The sequence below is a fragment of the Cryptomeria japonica genome, chromosome 9 (genome assembly GCF_030272615.1).
Source record: "Cryptomeria japonica chromosome 9, Sugi_1.0, whole genome shotgun sequence".
Taxonomy (NCBI): Eukaryota; Viridiplantae; Streptophyta; class Pinopsida; order Cupressales; family Cupressaceae; genus Cryptomeria; species Cryptomeria japonica.
Genome location: NC_081413.1, coordinates 236,668,073 through 236,680,709, shown reverse-complemented (window position 1 = coordinate 236,680,709; position 12,637 = coordinate 236,668,073). Strand labels below are relative to the sequence as shown.

Genomic DNA, 12,637 nt, shown 5'->3' with positions numbered 1-12,637 from the left:
AACCATCCATTTGCTACTTAATTCAAACGCAAATAAAGATGAACTAAGGTAAACATTTTCTTCATTACCGAATTAAGTTCCCAAAACCCAGCACATATCCAAACCAAAGGCAGAATCTTACTTTCAGGGAATGCCACTGGTGAAACTCATTTTGGCATTTCTAACTTGAGTATGATTAATGTGTCCAGCATCTTCTACATTATAATTTCCACTTTCTCCAAAAACTTAGGATTGGTCTGATATTTAAATTTTTTGTGAATTTGGCACACAGAATTCCCATGGAACCCATTTCAAGAATCTGCATGAGCAAGCAATGCATCCTTGGAATCCATAAAACATCTTAATCAATGCTTAAATGAGTTTGGAACTCCATCCCAATTCATTACAATATTCTTAGTTCTTCCAAATTTGCAAAGTAATGGAGAATCTGAAAACTTGTGTGTTGCGTCCTCCTCAAATTCCTTATGCCTCCACTGAATCAAATAATTATTGGGGAAAGTCGTACTTTTTTGTCCTCGTTATTTGATGTTTTCAGTTATTCCATGAGTATCTTATTCAATTTCCTTTTGCTGAATGAGTATGCTGATAATCTATTTTTTCTAAATTTCTTGGAAGCAAATGAATGATCTAAACATCTATAAATCTCTTTCTTGACTATTACAATCTAAACATACAACTTTGCATGAACGCTGATTTACGAACAACTTGACAACAGTTCTGGTCTTTTTGACCGATTGCTGCAATGTTTATAGGATTCTTCATGACATGTTGATCTTTTCAATGACCCGTATCACCTGCTACATCTCTGTGTTCCTCAAAACTGACTCACCTTTCCTTTCCTGTCTTCCCATGGTACTTGTCTTTACCAGCTCCCACAATCACCAAACATATCTCACAATCACAATCCCAGTCTCCACCCCTCAAGGCCTCTCCACTTGCTGCCAACTTCATGTCACCCACCCCTACTGCACCCCCACAAGCATCTACTAACTCTTCATAGCATAAAAGATAATCCACATAAACAATTCAAATGGGTGATGAAAACCAATCTAGGATTATAAACTCATCAAGTCCTCACCTCCCCCTTCTCATTATGTCCAACAACCATTGTAAACTTGGCAAAGATGCCTAAATAGAAGCAACTACTCCAGATCGGTTAAGTTCAACAAGGTGATAAAGATAAGGATTCACAATTAATCATTTAATATTTTGTATTGACCCCAAAACAGTCACTCAAAACCCATCATTTGACATAATATGCTTGCAACAACTCCTACATGCATGGAAAAGAAGCACCTGCTTCAAGGATCACCATGTCACTACATTCTACCCTTGACGATCATTCTTGTTTCACACAAACACTTCATGTGACCTCTCAATCCTCCTATCCATCTACTCTTGGGTTCTCCAATACTCACCAAAATGCAATCCACTTTGATGCTTGGGATGCCATTGATTATGTTGCCTGCCTTTCTTAGCTTATGGTCAACTATTATTCTCTCTCACGTTTGTCACAACTACGTATGATTTTCTCTAATATCCTATAGGAGGCATCCCTTGCCATGTCCTGACAATTCTTTCCCTATGGCACTCGTATGACTAGGAGCATAAATTTATTCATTGGACTTTGATTTTCTCTATCACACAAACACTTTCCATAACATCCAGGCATAGAAATAATTAACATCTCCTTTGACAAAAGAAATGTGAGCTTCATGTGTCTAGGCAGCAAGAGCTCCTTGTTACCATCTGTGATTCCCCTAAGACCTATTGATCTGCTTTTTAGACACCTCTAACACAAAACAAAATACCAAAGTATTTTACCCTCTCTTGAACAAAATCACCTCAGATGCTAAATATATGATCAACCAAGATGACTCCAAGGTTCCTAATGTCAGTTCTTGACATGAGGGTAACTCAATAGCTAATATGATTTGCTGTATGCACAAAGGGAATTATGCAATTGTTCAATTCAATCTTAAGCTTTCATGAATGGAAGTAGGTTTGTCATGGTTTTTTAAATGACTTATGATTTTGCAAGATGAGCACTTGATCTATTTCTAACAAAGATTTTAAAATAAAATGGAAAAGGGAAAAGAGTTCTATTCTAGTCCTATCTTAATCCTAGAATGCAAGAGAGAGTGAATGACTCAATGAAATCCAACGAGGCTTAGTTTTGTCATACAATGAACAACTCCACACAAGCTTAGTGCAATCTTCTAAGGTAATCAATTGATATTCAAATTCATACTCACAACACTAACACCATCCATTCAATCAATATCAATATGCAAGTACAAATTGAAGTTAAGCTTAGATTAAATTTCAGTTCACCACACAAGGCAAATTCACAATCAGCATATAGCTAGTGGTATGGATAAACGAATTTCATATAGATTCATTCAACTAAAATACTTAAAGCAAATTCTAAACTAAATTGGAGTTTAAAGAACCACACAATGCTCCAAGATCTCATAAAAATCACCAAGTTCAATGACTTAATTCAATTTTGGCAGCATCTAAGTGACAATTCTCAAAATCTCTCTTACAAATGAGAGGAGAAGGGGTTTATATAGTCTCAAAATGAAATGAATGGCCAAGATTTATTTAAAATCAAGGAACAAGATCATGCCAACACTGCCCTAATTAGGGTTTACATCAAAAAGTGAAATCTTATCCATGTCACAAAACTCGAGGAATGAGGTCCAATGAGATGACGCCTAGTCATCAAGCAAGCTGTCTTCTAGAAGATTTCTTCCTCCATCCCTCTCTCTAGCTGCATATTCAACGAATCTGGACATAACCAAATTGAGCTCCTCCATTGTGACACTTGGCAAACCATCTAGCTACAATTCGATCACATCCAAGGCATCTGTGCAAGCATCAAAAATGTTTTCCCAATCTGATGTAAGCTTTTGCAAGTTGCTGATGTGGATCATGAGGGAAACCAAATCGTTCAGCTGATTCCTCTTGATAGATTCTAACTCTTTGAAGTAAACAAATTTCATCTTTTCTTTCAATCCTTCTACATTCAAACTGTTGGAAGTGTGGACGTCTTGTCCCAATAATTCCTCAATTGAAGTGAGGATCTTCGATTGTATCTCTAAAATCAATCCTTCCATCTCCATACACTCATTTGTTGCATGATCAAACATTGACTTCTTCATGGACAAAGAACAATAACATCCATGGAAATTATACACATTTCCCACTTGAATTACTCCCTCCTGGATCAATATAGATGTAGGGATTTGCTTCAACACCTTGAGGCGAGGAATAGTCTTATCTTGCACTGGCTGGAACTCTTCCCATACTCCTTCCAAGTATTGTATCCTGCTTATGAGCAGCATTGTTCTATCATAGGCTTGGACGAACTAGACTAGGAAAACATCTACTTGCTTTGAAATATCCTCTATCCATTTTCCAACCTCCTGGTATGTATTCCTCATCACCTCATGATCATTAGGTGACCCATGAGCAATAGCAATAGGCGAAGCAAATGTAGGATCCTCACACCTTAGGGGATTCAACCCCGCAATGTATTCCTTGAGTCACTTGTTCTCCATCTCTAGCATTTCCTTCTCTTCAACTCGGTTCAATCATGCCTCAATAGCCTTGGTGGAATCATTCAACTCCTGACACTCTTGTTTCTTTGTAGACGGTCCAAGGTCAATTGTTGTAACCTCATAATCCATGGGAGTGATCACATCTCTAGGCTTATCAACAGTTGGGACAGCCACCTACACAATGCATGCTCTTGAATCATCTCTAGCAATCTTAGAGAACCTCTTTGCCACCTTCTTTTCTTTAGCCTTATGTAATGTCCCCTTCTCAATGATGTGCATTCAGTGGTCTATTAGTCTACTCCGGAGACCCGTAGGCTATTTGGAAAGGAGAATTAGGGTTTCCTATTTTCTAGGAGGATTCTTTGGTGTTTTCAGGGGGTATATGTGGGAGTTTGACAGTTTAGATTCTAGATTCCTTCTGGGTTTTCTGAGAGCTTCAGGATAGTTGGACATGCATCTGCATCGGGTGACTTTTTCCTGACTTACTATTTTTAGTAAGTGTGATGGCTGCTAAGAATTTGGTTAAAATCACTTTGGAAACACTTACTATTTTTAGCAGTATGCTATTTTTAGTAAGTACTATTTTTAGCAGTTCTATTTTTAGCAGGATGTCAGTTGGCCTGTTCAGATGGCTATTTCCGACAAGTCAGTTTGAGCAGTTGATCTTCCAGCATTTTTTGGTGCTATTCTTGGCAAGGATTCTACAGCTCAGCTCAGATGACTATTTTTGGCAATTCAGTTTAGAGCCCCAACTCAGTTCAGTTTTGGTGATTTCCAGCACTTCAGTCTCCGGCTCAATTTGGCAATAATCAATATTTGAGAAGGTATTTTAATATATTAATACCTTAGGCATGAGGTATTAATATTTGATTATTTTATGGATGAACGACTTAGAAAGGGAGAAAATATTAATTTTATCCTAAGTCTATTTGGGCGAAATTTGCATATGACTTCAAGGGGGTCGTCATGGTGTTAATAAGTAAATTATAACTCAAGGCAAATGGGGCGATTTTCTAAGTATATTGCCTTAGTAATATTTTTTATTTGGAAGTCATAGTTGGGCGCCCACTTTACACTTTATTTTACGACACTTATATTTATTAGAAAGGGCAATTTTGGGTGAATGTGAATTGGGCAAACTTGTGCAAGGAAATGAAATGAAATGCAATGCTAAATGTGGATGAAAAGGAATGGCATTTGGTTTGGGCGTATTTGGAGTGCATTTGAATTTGAATTTGGTTGGCAAAAAGTTATAAATAAGTGACTTGGGCTCTCATTTTGGTATCCAAAGAAAATGTATTGTTATGCTGTCGCAATGACTCCAGACATTCTTCGAGGGTGAATACCTCCTAGATCCTTCCTTCTGGTTTCGAGTGTGAGACATCACTCCTAGCTGTGGTGCATAGTTGTGAGCTTTTTGGTGATTTTTGGGTGTGTTGGTGAAGATTTGTGTGCTGCTGGTTTTTTGGTGTTGCTGGTGTGTGCCAGGTGAAAGTGTATTTTGCTTGTAGCTGCCTGTGTGTTGAATGCATCATTCTGGGTGAGGGCTCGTTGGAAGCGTACCGAAGAGATGATAAGTCTCCTATATTGGCATGGCATTCGGAGAACTCTCCAATTTTTAGTTGCAAATCGAACTATTCAGCAAAAACGCCATTTCCAGAATTGCATTGGGATTCGTGCATTGCTGTTGGTGCTCTTTAGTTGCAATTTCGAGGTATTGTTTTGTTTGCTTATGTCATACGCTTCATTTGCTTCTGATTTGGCATGATTCTATGGGGTTTTGAGTGAGTTACAAGCAATTTAGTGGGTTTTGGGATGGCTGGTTCTGCGTTTTCCTTGTATTTGATTTCAGAACAGCAAGTAGTATTATTGGTTAGAATGTGTTAGTGAATTCATAAGATATGTACTTCACTCTACCTCCTTTCACATTTCTATCATTGTAAGAATTGCTTCAGTAGTACTGACCAATTCATTCTATGTTGTATTTCCCGTTGAACAAGTGGAAGAGGATGGCTCAACCGCCTGTATGTTTGTAATTCAGTTTTGTCCTCCCACTGAGCAAGTGGTTGAGTGATATTGTCCTCCTGCTGAGATATGCGGTTGAGTGATAGTTTCATTTAAAATTCCTCTCGCTACATAAGCGGTAGAGTGATTTGGTTCTATTATGCTTTGTTGCCTTGGCTGGTTTACCGCCAAGTTTGTGTTCTTCATCCCGCTGAAAAGTGGAAGGGGCTGGCTTGCCGCCCAGTTTTGTAATTGCATTGTAATTTCCAGCGGATTAAAAAGCTAACGAACCCCTTGTCACCGTATGCTCTCACCTTCCCACATCGGGCTCTTAGTGATCAGAAAGTGGAAGGGTTACCTTTCAATGGCATTGGAATTATATTTCCTAACTTTAACGGGTGCATTGTAATGTTGTTGTGCTTGAAATCCAAAAAAAATAAGAAGGAATATTACACCTTACCAATCCGGGCTAAGAAGTCATCTATATCTTCAATGGGTTGTGCCTCTATAACTTTCTTTTTCTCCATACTGCTCATCAACCAATCAGGAATTGTAGAAAATTCCATCCCATCTTCGAGTTGATGATCATCATCCAGTCCTCTCAAGGCTAAAATTACCTCATCCTCTTCTCTCTTCTTACTTAGATCCACCACATCATCACCTAAATGGACCTCGATCTGAATGGTTGGAGATCCTGGTTGTTGTTCTTCATCTTCATGTGGTGCTGATTGCGCTGATGTTTATTCATCTTGATCATTCTCCAGTAGGATCTTGGTATAGAAACCTCATTCGGATTCATTGTCCTCTTCTAGTATATCATTCTCCTTAATAGATGAGGAGCTCGTGGTAGACTGAAGAGTGCTAGACTTATGTTTCTTGTGTCTGGATTCTTGACTGGCAATCTCCTTACCTTTCGCTTGTGTTTCTCCAGACATACCCTTTCTTCTCTTAGTAGCCTGACTTTCCTCATCATTGTTTGCTCTTACATTGTTTATAGTTCTCTCATCATCATTGAGAGAAGACTCCTCACTCTTCATTTTCTCACTAGTCAAGGTGGTATCACACCTCCTTAGCTTGTTTATCTACTTGTCCACCCACTCCCTAGAGCAATCATTCACTTCTCTCATTAAAATGTTCAAGTCGACCATCTCAGGCTCTGACCAATCAGGTGATGGAACTGGCTTGTCCTTCTCCTTACTATATTGAGGATGAATATGATTCCCATCATCTTTAACTTGATCGGGAATCGAGAAGCTGCACTTCCTCATGAAGTCCACTAACATTCGAGACCACATCTTTCTCCTAACTCCAAACTCATCTATAAGATTTGCCCAATAGTCCTTGATGTCAATCTTGTGTGTAAATTTTTCTCTTTTAGCTGTTGAAATTCTCTGAAATAGATCAAAATGGTTCCTTGCTTCGTATATCCCAAGATGGAAGAATTCTAGCTCTTCATTAACTGTATTTGTTGCTACTGCAGTAGGGCTATCTCCATCATCTTCCCAAGCGTGATAGGAAAAGTAACACCTTGCCTATGCTTTTCTTTTTGAATGCAATCAAATTTTGATAGCTGCCTCACTACCTCAAGCAACACCATCTTGTCAATCGGATACCTAGGAAGCTTGTATGGTTCAGAAGTGAATCCTTGAATCCTTAGGTATGTGAAGGTAGGGAACTAAATATACCATGATCCGTACTTCTCTACTAATGATATTGCTTTCTTGGACAACCTCTTGTGTACTCCACCCTATAGCAATCGTGTAAGGTACATGGTGAATGTATCATTCACCCTTCTATATTGTTCTTTCTCATGTAAGTGGAGTTGTGGATAACATTCATACATCTCATATTGTCCAGGCCTATTGCCAACTTCACCCTTGCATGCTAGTCCTTGGTATATGATGTGCCTTGCTAGCATGTAGACTAGGTAAGAATTCATGTAGAAAGACTTCATCCTCTCTAAATTCCTCAACTGGAAGTCTAGGTTGTCACTTATAATCTTCGCCCAATTTATCATCATTGTCCCAACTGATATCTCCTCAATGAAATAGAACATCCATGTTTTGAATAAAGCTCATTGAGGTGCTCTCATAATCCTGTTGAGTAGAAATATCATGTCACTATACTCTTCTTTGAAATCTGAACATAGGAATCTCTTAGGTAATTTGGAATAGTGACACCTTGCTTCAAGGACCCACTCATTATTGATGAGCGTCATACATGCCTCTGATCCCTTCTCGAACATAGCTTGGGCATCCTCCTTAGTTCTTACTTGCATACTTTGATGGCTAGGAATCCCAAATGCCTCTCTTATTTGACTCCTCGGCAAGGTACACAAGCACCAATCCCTTAGGTGTTCGGATAGATCTTGATTGTGGGTCGTAATGCCCAACACACTCAACCATGAGCTCATTACATTGTATTGATGGTAAGAAGCCATCTACATGGTAGCTTCCACTCTTCATGATGTTGACCGCAAAGGGAGAGGGTAACTGGTTCTTCGTTCCACAAACCTTCACTTCATCCTCTTCCTATCCACGTTTCCATGTTAGTGTCTCCAACTTTCTTCCACTTGGAAGATATCTATGACTCCAAATAGTATCCTTCAAGCACATTCTTCAACTGAGTCTTCCTTGCAGCTATCCCCGCCTTTGACATGGTACCTGATTTTCAGACTTAGTATAGGTCTGATTTTGATGCTTAAGTCTGAAAACACCCTTCAAAACTCAGAAAATGAGTGGAGCCACAATCAAATTCACTGTCTCAGGTCCGATTTCTAAATACAAATGTCTGAAAGCACCCCTCAAAACCATGTTTTATCAGCTGGAAATGATCCTCTTCATGGCGCAATTCATGTGTTTGAGGCAACCTGTGTTCGCTGTAGCTGGAAATGACGTTTTTGGTTTGAGATGGCGGCTGGTAATGGTGTCTTCAGCCAGCAATGGTGCCTCCCATGATGCTCAAAATGTCTCCCACTGATGGTGCTACTAGAGCCTTAGACAAAACCGCACCTCTCCCAGCTATGGCGATCCTCAATCTTACTTCTTCCAGCTCTCTCAAAATCTAATCAGTCAATAATATTATAATGCCCGCTGGTCTGGGTTCGTTATTCAACTTTTTACCTTTCACTTTCACCACACAGCAAATGTGGGATAAAAAAAGCACATTAACCAGCCAGGTGGAAAATTGCTATCCATTGGGGCATTTAAATTTGACTTGATTTCCCTTTCATTTTGTCCACCAAATGCAATGGTGGAAAATCGTACCTCATTTGAACTGATTTGCCATTAAAATCATGTTCACTTTGCCTTTAAAAATTCATTTAATCTTGCAAGGCGAAAATCAATGGCCATCTGGACATATTTTTCAATTTTCATCATCAATTCGCTTTCCTTTACATATTTTCCCCAAGTGGAAATTCGTCTTGCATCGGGATTGACTTCTCTTGAAAAAATCTTCACAAAAACTTAGTCAAATACCCCCTGGTGGAAAATCGATCTCCATCGAGACTCATAAACTTAGCCAAATCCTTGCAATTTCGTCCCAAGTGGAGAATCCACCTCCATTAGGACACAATGTTCATGTTGTTTTTGCATCACTTAATCATTTTCCCCTCAAGTGGAAAATCGAACCTCATCGCGACACTCAAATTTCATCTTACCTTGGTCATTTTACCATCAACTAGAAAAACGTGGGTCATCGAGACTCACTTTCCTTATGCATTTTCACTCTTGTAAGCCTAGTGGGAAAATGACCTCCATTGGGACTCACTTTGTCCTTTGTTTTGTCCTAAGTGGAAATTCCCTAGTCATCGAGACTTTCCACAATATCACTTGTAAACTTAGTCCTAGAGTGGAAATTCGACCTCCATCAAGACTCACTTGTCCTTAACATCAAATTGGTACCTTCATGCTCAAAATGGAGTGGAAAAACAACCTCCATCAGGATTTTGTATTTTTCATCTTTATTGCTCAGTGGAAAAACGCCTCCCATCACGACTTCACATCTTAACTACTTGGTGGAAAAACATTTTCCATGAAGACTAAGTTGATTTTCACACTTTAAAAGTCCAAACTTACCCAATTTCATCCATTTATGTAGTGGAAATTCTATTTCCATCAGGACTTTTAACATTTTCCCAAGATTTGAAGGGTGGAAAATAGAAGTCCATCGGGACTTTGTGCATTTTTTACTCATTTCACCTCCTAGGAGTGGAAAAACAACTCCTATAGAGACTTTTAACACTTAGCACAAAATTCACATCAATTTGCAACATTTCATCATTTTTTTGCTCACATTTAAAGGCAAGTTGCAACTTCAACACTAAGAAAAATAAATTGACATTTACGCTCATTTTAACATTTTAACATCTTTTCAACATTTTGATCCTATTGACTTCAAAACTCAAATATTTAACATTATTTGCATCACGAAGACCTGAGAACATGACCATATCTAAAGACGAGACTCGAACATTTAAAGCTCAAAATTGTCACTCGACTGCCAAAACCCTAAACTAACAAAACCGAAAAGAGGGAATGAGGGGGTCCCTGTTTGCAATGGGGCAATGTGTGAAAAGGTCACAACAAGACCTTTTGGAATACCTTTCTCCTAATAAAGACCCCCACCTTAAACATTGACCCCCAAGCTTGGAGTTCCTATACTAGTTCTCTTGATTGTATTCTAGATCCAAGCCTTCTCTCCTCGTTTCTGTCTAAGAATAAGAGAGCTACTTGAAAATTATGTACCAATCAAAGAGCAGATTACAAAGGACATCAAGCCAAGATCATCAAATATGATGAGGATCGACCCACCTTACCCATGGCAAAGCTATTTAACAAAGTTGTTTTATTTGGGCTACTTACCTCTTGGGTCATAGCACATCGCCCATCCCATTCATAGGCCATGGGTTAATTCAAATCTGAATTACTACAAGATTATTATGATTGGACATACATTTGCCAAACTTTAGACCACAATGTTGAGATCTCAAAGCAAGGTGGTAGGCAGGCTTCAACACAATATCAACCAAATTCTTACCCTTGGGAGGCTCATTAACAATCTTGTTGTTTTACATGGTTTAGCAAGGCCTCTGAATATGTTCTTAGACATCTACTTTTCATACATTGTATGACATTTGTAATTCAAGTTCTTCCAGTCCTTCCATAACAAGGCTCTATGAGACAATTGTTGGCTGATTCAAGACTTCTCGTTATCTCTTTTATTTCGTCAACACTAAAACCAGAGGGAAATAGTGTTTCCTTATATCATCAGCTCTCTTTAGTATCTAAGTAGATGAGCTGGAAGACTTTCTTAGGCAAAAGAGTAAAGTAGATGATGGTTGAATATTATATATCTTTTGACCAATATAATGTTTAATGTTGATGATGGTGTCGCCTCTCTCATTATATTTATGGTTTACAAAGACAATTTCATGTCCTTGCATGCTTTTTTGAGCTTTCGCCAGTTCACGCTCAACCATAGTAAACCTACAGTCATGATTTTCAACACCTCTAGCAATGCTCTTTTCAAATGCCAAGTCTTACACAAAAGGATATATGGTGAAGATAATAAGTATTTATGATTAATTAGGAGCTTAGTTCATCGAATTGTCTCTTAGTCTAAAAATTTAGTTCTCACATCTCTACAAATATCGTCTCATTTTTTGTTTTGGAGTGCAAGCAATTAAAGATACATTTGTAGGACATATGTTCAAAGATGTACTGCTTCAACAAAGCCAATCAACCTACAAAATTTGTGGGTTAGGACTTGGGCTCATATTGAGTGGGTTCAAAGTAGCATGTTTCAATGCATGGTCTATTGCAAACAAACATTCTCTTAGTATATTGTACAGGTTGACTTTGCTGCCCAAAAGAGACGATAGTGTCACTAAAAGTCTATCTTACTAGGTTCAGCCTATTCCAAGGGTCTACCTGTGATAAACCTCCCCTTATGAATATCTAAACAAGGACGAGGATATCCCATCTCTTAGACAAAAAGAATCCGATAACACTAATAGCATCGCACCAGGTAAGACATCAAACATAATTAAGGAGGTAAACTGATTCATTAAGGATAAATAATCAGTTAATATATATTGAGGTAATGTAATTACAACCTATCAAAGGAGTGTGTCTTTATACTCCAAAAGGACACAACCAATCAGTTGTGTAACTATATATTTGCAATCATTTCGTGGAGGGAAAATGTCGAATATATTTTTATCTTGATTCTTATTCCAGTTTAGAAGAGCTCAAGGAGAGCTAGGCCAAAGGCCCAATAATCGGGTGCATAGATCAATCAGATTTATACCAGAGACAGCCCCATCGCCATTGCAAGTAGTCATTGCCAAATCAGAAACAGCATATCAAATCGTGTTGCATGTCATCATCTCTGAATCAGATACAGCATCATTGTATTCCATATTTGATATAGCAGTCATATCCTTGATGAACAATATTAATAGTGCAGTCATTGCAAGAGTTGAAAGATCATATCTGAGATAGCAATCTAATCGTCATAGGCGACATTGTCTTATCAATTCATTGCATAATCAATATTGTTATACCAGATATAGCAAACCATTGCTGAAAGCAAAGCAAATCAATAGCATAAATATATCATTTGTATCAGGCATAGCATCATCTCTTTAACACCATAAGTGATAAAGTAATCTCATTCATAGCACATTTAATATTTGTATATCAGATATTGCTATCAATCTTATATCATCTTGCATACAATTATATCTTTATATCAGAAATAGCAGTTGATAACTTGTGAAACTTCCATTACTTGCTTTAATTGTAATCATTTGATAGAGTGAGAAGGAGAAGTTAGGCAAACGTCCCATAAATCTAAGTTGCTACATTAACGGGACATTAAAAGTGGTATCAGAGCAAGAAATCCTGCCAGCCTGTTTTGAACGTCAGATGGGAGAACTCAACAAGAAAATAGATCAGTTCATGAAAGAACAGCATGGCACACAACAGCAACTGACACAATTATTACAGAGGCTAAAGCAGACTACGCTTGACACCAAGAATTCAGAAAGAGGAGATGCTCAG

The 12,637-nt window shown here is 38.2% G+C and overlaps 1 protein-coding gene across 1 annotated transcript in view; it reads right to left on the bottom strand.

Moving 5' to 3' along the window:
• The window catches only part of LOC131076960 (uncharacterized protein C16C9.01c), a 174,595-nt gene that overhangs the window by 135,727 nt on the left and 26,231 nt on the right, over positions 1-12,637 (bottom strand). The window lies entirely within an intron of this gene.